Source organism: Palaemon carinicauda, chromosome 32, assembly GCF_036898095.1.
Source record: "Palaemon carinicauda isolate YSFRI2023 chromosome 32, ASM3689809v2, whole genome shotgun sequence".
NCBI classification, from domain to species: domain Eukaryota; kingdom Metazoa; phylum Arthropoda; class Malacostraca; order Decapoda; family Palaemonidae; genus Palaemon; species Palaemon carinicauda.
The window spans coordinates 50132689-50143759 of record NC_090756.1 but is presented as its reverse complement, the minus strand read 5'-3'; the positions used below and the strand labels follow the sequence as shown (position 1 = coordinate 50143759).

The 11071-nt window shown below is 40.2% G+C and overlaps 1 long non-coding RNA gene and 1 pseudogene across 1 annotated transcript; one reads left to right on the top strand and one right to left on the bottom strand.

Annotated features, from left to right (window-relative positions):
- The first annotated feature begins 834 nt into the window (after positions 1-834).
- LOC137625810 (5S ribosomal RNA) lies at positions 835-953 on the top strand (annotated as a pseudogene).
- A 6417-nt stretch (positions 954-7370) lies between these two features.
- Positions 7371-8628, bottom strand: LOC137625773 (uncharacterized). The gene is made up of 3 exons (XR_011040897.1): positions 8330-8628; positions 7801-7862; positions 7371-7465 (listed from the first exon to the last, which is right to left on the bottom strand). It is a non-coding gene; the product is annotated as an uncharacterized lncRNA (long non-coding RNA).
- Between the last annotated feature and the right edge of the window lie 2443 nt (positions 8629-11071).

The following is an 11071-nucleotide window of genomic DNA, read 5'->3' as shown; positions in this document are numbered from 1 at the left end:
CAAAGGGCAATTCCCAGTTCCTGATCATCCTACCAGCTGATCTGGCGTTCCTCTCCCCGGTTCAGCCTCCTGAGGCACTACCTAAGCATGCAGCTCTCCAGCACTCTGCAGTGCACCAATGCTCACCAACATTTCGTCAGCGCCAGCCTGCTCAATCATGCTTTACAGAGCGCCCATGCTCTCCAGCTCGAGAGCGATCTACAAAGGTTCGGGGTGCGCCCTCATCTGCTTGTCCTCAGTGCAACCTCATCATTGAGAGCAATGTTTGCCAGCTCACCAGTGCTCACCAGCCAACCTACGATTGCCGGCGCCACAGAGCTCACCGAAACCTCAGCGCACGCCTGTGCAACTTCGGTCTCCTGTTCACCAAACGCTGTACTACGCCCCAGCGCTCTCTTGCCCGCCAACGATCTCCTACGTGCTAGCCCTCTCCTGCGCGCCAATGTCCTCCTGCGCTCTATTGCTCTCCTACACGTCAGCGCTCTCCTATGCGCCAGCGCTCTCCTATATGCCAGCGTTATCCTGCTCGCCAGCGTTCTTCTGCGCACCAGCACTATCCTGCACGTGCGTGATACCACTCTCCCATGTAGCAAGGCGCACCAGCACTCTCCCACAACCGCGCCAGCGCTGTCTTACGTGCGTGATTTCGCACGAGATATTGCGCCTGTCCTGGCGAGACTGTGGGGCAACGCTCTCAGAAGCACTTGCGCTCTCAGATCCAGCGCTTGCCAATGCGGCAGCTCTTGCCTGGTCACCAGCGCCCTTCTGGGCATTCACCGAAAACTGCGCTTAAGCAGAAACTGAGCACCAGCATAATCTTGTGCTCCAATGCTGGTCAACGGCCATACTACGTTGAAAACACCGCTTCTCAACCGATCAGCGAAGTTAAGCAAACTTGGGTCTGGTCAGCACTTATATGGGTGACTGCCTGGGAACACCAGATGCTGTTGGCATTCCAGTACTCTCCTGCGCACTCGCGCGAGAGACAAAAAGAATAAAAACTTTTGGACAGATCACCATTGCCCTATTTCCTTTCACGCAAACGCATTACAGCATGCCCACCGGGATAAAAAGGAAAGAGGCTTCACAGGAGGGCTCAAGATCCCGAATATTCCATCTTCCAAGGAAAATCAACCGCATCTACCATCGGTCGAAACTCCTCTCAGGGAACTCTTGGTATATTTTTCTTCAGGAGTTTTTCCTGACTGTACCACTGTCAGCAAAAACGAGTTGAACGTTGCAAACAGAATATCATTAGCACGATTGCCAATTTCTTGCTCTTCCACGAATGAGATATCATCCTAAGTCTGATTGCTAGATCACCTATTGCTGATCAATAGCTCGCCAATCTCCAAATCGCCAATTGATAGCTAATCTCTCTCTAATCATTGACATCTAGTCTCGCCAATTGCTAGCAGGCCGATCGCCGATTGGTAGCGTGCCGATCGCCGATTACTAGTCAATAACCAGTTATCAGCTTTCTGATATTTAGATCGCCGATGAGCAGCTCGTCTTTCTTCGATCATCGACCTCGGCTCGCTGATTTTTGAGAAGCCAATCGTCGGCTTGCTGATCTCTAGCTCACCGATTACCAGTCCACGTTCGAGCGCTGATCATCAATGGGTCACCGATCACCAACTGACGACTATTAAACCACTCTGCAGTCTCTCAGGGCTCTCCAAGCCGATCACCAACTCATTAATTGCCAACCTTCCTTGGCTTACTGACCAGACAGCCTTCATCTGCCTATCAGTTACCATCTTTAGCTCACAGATCGCCGATTCACCAATCATTGACCAGCAGTTTGTCACTCAGACTTCCAAGTTGACCTCTGCCCATAAGTCCCTAGATCGGAAGGCATATAATATAATTTTTCGCCATCACACCAATCCACTGAAGCGATCGGCAAACGATCGAAAGTCCCCATCACCGGCTTGTCGACAGGTGACTACTAGCGGGCACTCTCCAACTGCACAGTAACCAGGATACCCAGCCATTCATCATTGAATAACATTCGCCATGCCGATGCTGTTCTAAGGAATAGCATCAATCCAATCACGGCACATGGTAGGGTTAAGTATTGCATTTCTTCTATCAGTTGTAGGAGTTCTCTCCCAGGAAATGATCCTTACATAGGGTATCGCGCCCCATCCTTTCCGTCACGAGTCAAGACCACATCGTCAACAATCTCACATGCGAAAAGATCCGCAAAGAGCTGTCCCTTTGGGTCAATGTCCACACCCTGTTGGAGGAGTTCGGACAAGGGCTAAGATCACAGGCCTTCACTTGCACGCTGGACCTAAAGGATGCATACTTCTAGGCCCAAACCATCACTCTTCTTGGAAGGATTGAATATCTACTTTAGACAAACAAAAAACACAAGTTCAGGGCTCTGTACTTCGGTCTTTCCACAGCACCCCTCCTGGATTTACAGGATCGGCTTTTGTCTCCTCCGTATCTGGACGACTGACTAAACTTCGCAGACTTGGTGGCAAATTTGCGTTAGCACCAGAACTTCTGATCATGGTAATCGTGGTAAACCTTGGGAAGTTCTCCCTACTCCCCTCTCAGAAGACTAGTATATCTCGGAATGATTCTAGACACCGATCTCCACAAAGCCTTCTCATCAAAGACAGGTGCAGAAAAGTCACAAGACCCTTCCTTAAAACATGAAGAACTCCCAGCCTAGAGTGACCTTTTTTTTTCCTCGGACACCCATCATCTCTGGCCTGTTCAACGGCTGCCTCGATATTAGTTCTCTCTAGTAGCGGCTCAAGTCCAATTAGAATCATGACTCTGAATCCCCGGACATTCTGATCCCCATGGGACCAGAAGCTTGGATGAACCTTAATGGATGGGTGTTAGAATCTACGGAATGGTATACCCTTCTCATCCTTCCTCACCCCTCAGATTTGATGCTGTGTGGGACCAGAGTACTGTACCACATGACCTGAGGCCTCTGGACAGAGTCCGAAAGTATCTTCACTTAAATCTCTTAAGAATGAAGGCTAATTTTCCGGTCCTACATCAGCCTCATAAGTTCCTAATAGGTCACTCAGTGATGTGATGAGCAACAAAACCACACATGACATAGAGGCTCACATCAACAAGTAGGAAGGAACTTGCTCGCAGTCTCTTCCCATCTAACAGTATAAATACTAAGATGAGCCAAAGTCCGCTCGGTACCACCATCAGCCCGCTTCATACCAGATTAGAGGAATATGCTCGCCGACAATCTGTGCACAGGATCTCAGATAAGGTGTATCAAACAGTCTTTGGATCACCTTGTAGTCGACAAAGTCCCGACTTTACAGGGTTCTCCAACTATGGATCTGTTCGCAATGCCCATTAGTCTCTGGCTTTCGCTGCTCCCCAGTCCTAGACCCCAGGGCTCTCTCGCAAGAATCATGCCGACAACTCTGGGTAAAACAACGATGTTTATGGCTCGTCCCTGTTTTCGTCGAAAGAAAAGGGTACTCAACAAGGCTAGAGCATCGGTCAGCCTCTCAAGGGGTCTCATAGCTCCGGTATGGCATTACGCAGAACTGCTTCCAAACCTTCTGCAGCTCCTGATAGAGCCTCCAAAAGAACCCTCTCCATGTCATAAACAACCACATTTCTAGACATCTACCACACTCTATAGCTTCGCTATGATTGTACGCCTGGACACTACCTAGTACCTTTTCTCTCAAAGAGGCTTTTTGCAATAAGTTGCGAAGAGGTTGGTCTAGATATATGAGGAATTCCTCAACATCAGTCTACCAGGAAAAGTATTACGTCTTCTCTGGTTGGCGGCATGGGAAAGCGTATCTCTCCCTTCGATACCTCTATTCCAGCAGCAGCAGAATCCTCGAGTATGTGCAGGAGGCAAAGACTACTTTTCACTCAACCTTGAGCCTCACCTTCAAACTGAAATGAAAGGACATCCCTTCATCGCTAGATCTTTCTTAACTATTACGGACTTACAACTTGCCTTTTCCTTGTCGGAATTGAGAACTCCTTCTCGGAACATTGATCGAGCTCTACGGTTTCTAAGAAGGCCTCCTTACGTTCCACTTCACCGAGTATGTTGCTAGACACAGTCTCAAGCAGTAAAAGATCCTTGACAATAATTCTCCACTCAGTAACAGGTGATTTGCCCAAATAATTATGGTCAGAAATGCAAAAAACACTAAGATGGCGTATAGGAAAAATATAATTTTCATGTATTTAGCTAGAAATTGTTTAAGTATCATATGCCATATTTCCTAATTATGGTAATTCAAAAAAAAAATGGATTGAATGTATTAATCCGGGAGATAAGGTATTAGTGTATATGTTGATTCAATTTAGTTCACTATAATAATGTTTTGATACGAGGAAGTTCCTAACTACCATAGCATTATGAAATGAGAAACTTCTATGTATTCTCTTGCTGGCTTTCATATGTCTAGATTTAGGTAATTTTAGTTATCTGGCTCAAGTTAAGTTTTAATGTTAATAGTTACTGTATGGGTCTTTATGGTAATTTTCTTAGTTTCAAAGGGTTGATTAGCTGAGAAGCTTGTGCTTTTAAACTCTCTTCAGCAAATGTACAATTTGTTTAAATGTTTAAAGGTTAGTTTTCATTTAATTTAAGTATGGATCATAAGTGTAAAGGTTTTCTAGCATCTAAGTATGGATCTTTAAAATTGATCTTAAGTTTAAAAGTTAGCTCGCATTCAAGTATGGACCATAAGAGTAAAGATTAGCTAGCATTTAAGTATATTTGTATTCATGGCATTCTATAAAGTCCACCTTTGCCTGGGTGGCTGCTGCCATGAAGGCAAAGGCGAACTAGGATTGTTCATGATAGACTTTAAAAGTTTACCGTGGACAATCTGAAAATCAGTTTACTAAGATATTTTTATCCATTACGGGGTTTTTTAACTTTGTTATATTAAGCCAAATATAATAAAGTTCAGGCATTTGTAGTTATCGATATGGTAGATTGCAGAATATTATGATGTTTTGCCAATATTTTCTATTTAAATTCCAACCTTAATAAATTATTTTGTTCCCCAGCGGTTATTATATGGCCAAAAAGATAAGCGTAAGTTTACTGGTACAGATTAATAGGTATCGTTACTTGACCACCCTAATTAGGTATTGATGGGTCGACAATGACCCAAGGTAAAAAAATATCATAAAAAATTCTTATAAAAAGAAGTTCACAATTTTATTATTAAAATAAACTTCAAAAAATATGCTTTTCTTCCAAATAACTAAATAAAGGCTATGTCTAAAATTAATATTTAGTACAAATAAATTGATAAAATAAGTATACAAATAAAATGACTTTACAAAAAAATTCACCTAAAATTTAAATATGGAAATAAACTAAAATTATTATAAACATTCCTTCTATGATAACTGAGCACCATTGGCTGGGATCCAAGGGTGGGGAGGAACCAAAAGGGAATGCTTCCTGAAATGAGAAATAAAGTGTATGTTTTTCGGCTAAAAAAAATCTATCCTGTTTTCAACATTTTTTGGGGGGTACGTAAATGACATAGTGGCTGAAATTTTTACAGGATATTGTATTATTATCGTACAACAAAAATATGTAAAAGAATCTGCACTTGGATTATATTTAAAGTTTTATAAAGGGGCATTTTTTGGGGGGGGTTGAGTTATATCATGAAATTTTTCAAGACAAATCCTTGTATCGTACAACAAAAATGTGTAAAAGAATCTGCACTTGGATTATATTTAAAGTTTTATAAAGGGGCATTTTTTTTGGGCGGAGGGAGGGCTGAGTTATATCATGAAATTTTTCTAGACAAATCCTTGTATCCCCTGCTGAACATGGTATTTATACATGGAAATATCAGAAATTTTATAAAAAAAGAGGAATACATAGAGCTATGCCAGTTTGTGTCCGATATGCTCGCAAAATGGTCACCAACCACACCACCTTGGAAGGTCAAATCTGCTACCTGAAATAGAGTAAGATATGTCAATATCAGCGAGTTATTTACTTGTTCGAGGATTTGCAGAAAAATATTATGGTAGCTAGAATGAAGTTTATAGATTATTTTGCAAGTAAATAAAATAAAATAATGATCATAATTGAGTTACCATAAAGGCACAAACTTACAAAAACAGGAGTAATTATAAGCTATTATATACAAACATAAGGTATATAAGATATTCACAAACACTTCACAACAAACATTTTTTTATACACGCCTAAACACTATTGCCTATTCGATTATTATATAAAAATTTGATATTACACAACTTACCTTAATTAGGTATTGATGGGTCGATTTCGACCCGAAGGTATTTCAGAAATGGCACAAGGAAAAGGGCTGGGAGGAAATGCGTCCTCACCCGACTGCTGCGCACACTGAACTGAGGTCTCGCAGGTCAATATCACAACTAATAGGGATGAAAAATTATGGAAAAAACATGTGTTTATTTTTTCAAGTTCGAGTCTAATACGACCCCACCACACCTATCCAGGATTTGTGGCATAAATACAGGCATTTGGTTAACATTGTCACAACGGTTGTCATTTAATAAGTTTAGACTTGGGTAGGCGACTTACAGCATTGTCTTTAATGTCAAACGTATTTTTCAATGGGGTTGCATGAAATTTAATACTGTTACTATTCATACGTTTTGCATTTTTTAGAGTATTGTATAAATCAATTTTTTGTAAAAGTTTATAACTTAACTAGAGTATACTTCAATGATCAAAGGCCACCTGGAAAATTTAGTTTGCTAAATTGTTAGTTGAAAGAAATATCTGCGTTTCAGTGCTCTAATCTAAGCTTTTGTGGAGATGAAACAAAAAAGGGCTGTTACAAAAACTCAAAATTTTTAGTTTTCCTCTCGTAATTGGATTATTAGAGGTTTTTAATTTAGGCTTTTGTTGTATATTATCTTACTGTATCACCCCCTGTTGCCATTTTACTTATGGGTTGGATTATGGGTTCTTATGATATCCACAGTTAGGAAGACTTGAGTTTAAAAGATTGGTAACCACGCCGGGTAAAAGATTAAAACTGTCTGGTGGCTAAAGTTATCTTAAACATGGCTCAAGTAGTTTGGATGAAGCCAATAAATTTTGTGCTTAACCCTGGATAGGTACGGTCCTCGGACACCCCTTTAAGGGTATACTCGGACGCGAACGACCCCGACGCCAAAAAAAAATTCTTGAAAAATCAGTTTTTGCAGTAACCTCTTTTTTTCTTTTGCCAAAAAAAAACTTCAATGAATGCTTAAAACTACTGTAAAGATAAAAACTACTCATCTGCATAAAAATAATTTATTATAAATATTTTAAAAAAATAAGTAGAAAAAAAAAGACCTTACATAAAAATTCATAAAAAAATAATTTTTCTCCTATTTACAAAAATAATTTCAGGGATTGAATCTTGAATGTCTAGGACACATCTTCCTATATTTTGGATGAAATCGGACCCATAGAGGTGAAGATCTGAAATGAGAAAAAAGGGTAACTTTTTTTGGCCAAAAAAATGTGTCCAAATTTCATGAATTTTTTTAGGTACCCAAATGAAATCCGAATTGGCTAATTTTTTTATGGAATAAACACATGTTATCCTAGAATAGAAATATGTAAAAAAATCTTCATTATTTTGTAAATTACATTTATATCAGGGGCCATATCTAAAGGTCATTTTTTGAGTACTTAGAAATTTCGTAAAAAAATACCTATATATAATATATAATATGATTTTATGCAGGTAAAAATATACCAAAATATCACAAATTTTATAGGGAACAAGAATATATATAGATAGGGCAACTTACGCTTCGGATATGTCCACAAAATGGCCGCCAACCACACTGACTCAGACTCCCTGTTCTGCCTCCTGAAATGTAGGAAGGGTATGTCAATTTCAAGGTGTTATTTACTAATCTAATTATTCTTGGATATACATAAAAATTGTATGGTGGGTTGCTGGATGAATGTCGATTATTTTACGAATATAAAATTAGAATGCTGACCCAAAAAAAAAATTTTTGAAGGGAAATAAAATCGAAAAAAAAAGAAAATTGTAAATCAATAATAATATTTTCGGTAATAAAATTTGATGAGGGTGTTATTTACTAATCTAATTATTCTTGGATATACATAAAAATTGTATGGTGGGTTGCTGGATGAATGTCGATTATTTTACGAATATAAAATTAGAATGCTGACCCCAAAAAAAAAATTTGAAGGGAAATAAAATCGAAAAAAAAGAAAATTGTAAATCAATAATAATATTTTCGGTAATAAAATTTGATGATATTCAATCAAAAAAGAAGTAAACAAAATTTTCATGTTGTAACTTACAAATAACGCTGCGTTACAGTTTGGACAGACGCTACAGTTTGGACAGAGGACACTCTGGTGGTCCAGACAAACAGGACTCTTGCACAGGAGACAGGCAGTGTTTGTCTTGCGGTCGTCCCTAGGCGGGCAGGTGTGACAGCGAATCCTTTTAGGGAGTTTTCTTTGGCCAACGGGAATTCGACGTCTTGGTGGGACCTGCTCAGGTATCTTGAAAGTATCCACCATGATTTGACGGAGTCCTTTCGACAAACTGTGTGACGTTAGATACCGATGTATTGCCTGGGGAGCACACAACTCGTAGGCGATATCTCTTAGGAACGTTCGCTTTGGCACTGGCTTGGTGAAAGGCATGGACGTATAGAGAATATAAGAATTGACCATTATTATATTCAATATCCCGTAAAAGAGAGTCATAGGCCAGCGTCGTGACTTACGAATACAACTAGATGTAGAACACATCTGGTCGAATGTGTCTACACCTCCCTTGGTCGCATTATAAAACATCTGAATGTCGGTCTTCCTTTTTTCGACTTCAGACGGATCATGATGCAGGGAACTCAACAGCATCACCTTCTTAGTCCTACTAATTTGCTGACACTGTAGAGTTAGATTGTGTTCGTAATTGAACACTGCCACTGACTCCTTTGGGGGAAGCACCTTCTCCGTAAGTTCCTTAGGAATATAAGGCTTTTGGCGAATGGTGCCACACAAATGCATGTCCTTATCCAAGAGTGACAAAGCAAGCGGTAGCGTCGTGAAAAAGTTATCCGTCGTCACTGTGCGGCCACTTCTCTGAAAAGGTGCCACAAGATCAGACGTAAAAACTTCTCCAAGCGTCGATCCTCTAGGTATCTGGACAGTGTCCTTCCCCAAGTACGCAATCACATTACACATGTAATGCGTATCGGCATCACACGCCAATACAATCTTGATACCATATCTAGAAGAAGGGAAATGGAATTAGTAACTAATAAAGGTAAAAAGATAAAAAAAAATTTAAAAAAATACACAATATACAATTATATTACTAATCAATATAGTAATAATAATAATAAAATAATAATAATAATAAATATATAAGAAAAACATTTACAAATACGAAAGATAAATTATCAGTTATATAAATGAACAAGTTATACATAGATAGAGATAGAATAGATGATATATTATGATTTAGATATATAAATCATATAGCAAGTTCTTTACTTCACAAAATAGATATATATATATATATATATATATATATATATATATATATATATATATATATATATTATATATATATATATATATATATATATAAAAAAATTTTTATAATTTCAAAACAATAATAACATGTGCAAATATAAAAAACAAAGAATTTTACTTACTTAGCAGGTTTATTGGGTATGTACATCTTGAATGGACAGCGCCCCCGGAAAGGGACAAGCTGTTCATCCACAGTCAGATGTGGTCCTGGGGTGTAATTGTTTCGACAATTGGTCACCACGTGATCGAAGAGTTTTCTAATGGGTGCAAGGCGATCCACTTTCACCCTCTCTTGTCTGGTGGCCGAATCATCGAAGCGAATTACCCTCACCAACAGGGTGAAACGACGCTCATTCATAGTACACCTGTACAAAGGATTTCCCTCTGTGAGGTTCCACATGTCCCACGTCGGTGTATGGTTGTCCGCCCGCACTGCCGTCATTATTAGGATACCAATAAACGCCTTCAGTTCCCTCAGGTCAATGTCCCTGAGGGCAACGTTGCCCGTATGATGATAATGACTTCTCAATAGGGCAAGGCGCTCATTAGAATACAAAACAACCTCGGCTAACATGCGGTCGGTCAAAAAGAGAGAGAAAATGTCGGACACTTTGCTCGTTCCCAACGTGAGAGAAGTGGGACCCCCAGGCTCAATCCTTGGTGTGAACATATGGGGGAGGGTGGCATTTGGGTCTCTATGCCAAACGGTACCGTCGCGACCTTTCACTGATTCAGCATCAATTTGGGTGATTGCCGACCCCCTGGCTGCCTGTAGATCCCCCCTTCTCCTCTTCCTGCTTCTCTCCTCCACTGGCGTGAGCTGAGGTACCGGTACCGTTACTGGGGGGGGGGGGGGGGACCACGTGAAGTCGATGGCACAGGACTTGTTATCGTGCTGACTGGGACAACATGAGAACCCGAAGCCCCAACCCCCTCTTCCTCCCCCACATCGTCGTCGGCTTCTCCATCACCATTCCCTAAGGCGACAATCTCAGGATTTTGGGTCACCGCCTGTTCCTCCTGTTCCTCCCTGACCTCCTGCTCCAACTCATCGACATTGATGAATTCTTCGTCACTGATGTCATCAACCTCCAAAGCATCATCGACATCACTATCGAATTGCTCTAAGAGCTGATTTATGGCATCCAAGCCCAAAGATTGTCTCCTGCTTGCCATTTTGATATCTGCAAAGAATGAGAAAAAATTAGAAATACGCATTCGATGAAAAATGGATCCCCTACCAATATATCTGAGGCAAAAAACAATGTCATGCATGGCCACGTGCTAGGAAAACCATCAAGGCACATTTTCCGACAAATAAACATCTAAATGAATCATTACTCTGTGATAGTTACTTAGTACGTAGTAATTTTGAAAGAAATGGGAAAAAACGAAAAAATAGCAAACACAGGAAAATCGAACACATACCTATATTATTATTAGCCAAGCTTCAAGCCTAGTTGGAAAAGCAAGATGCTCCAAGTAAGGGCTCCA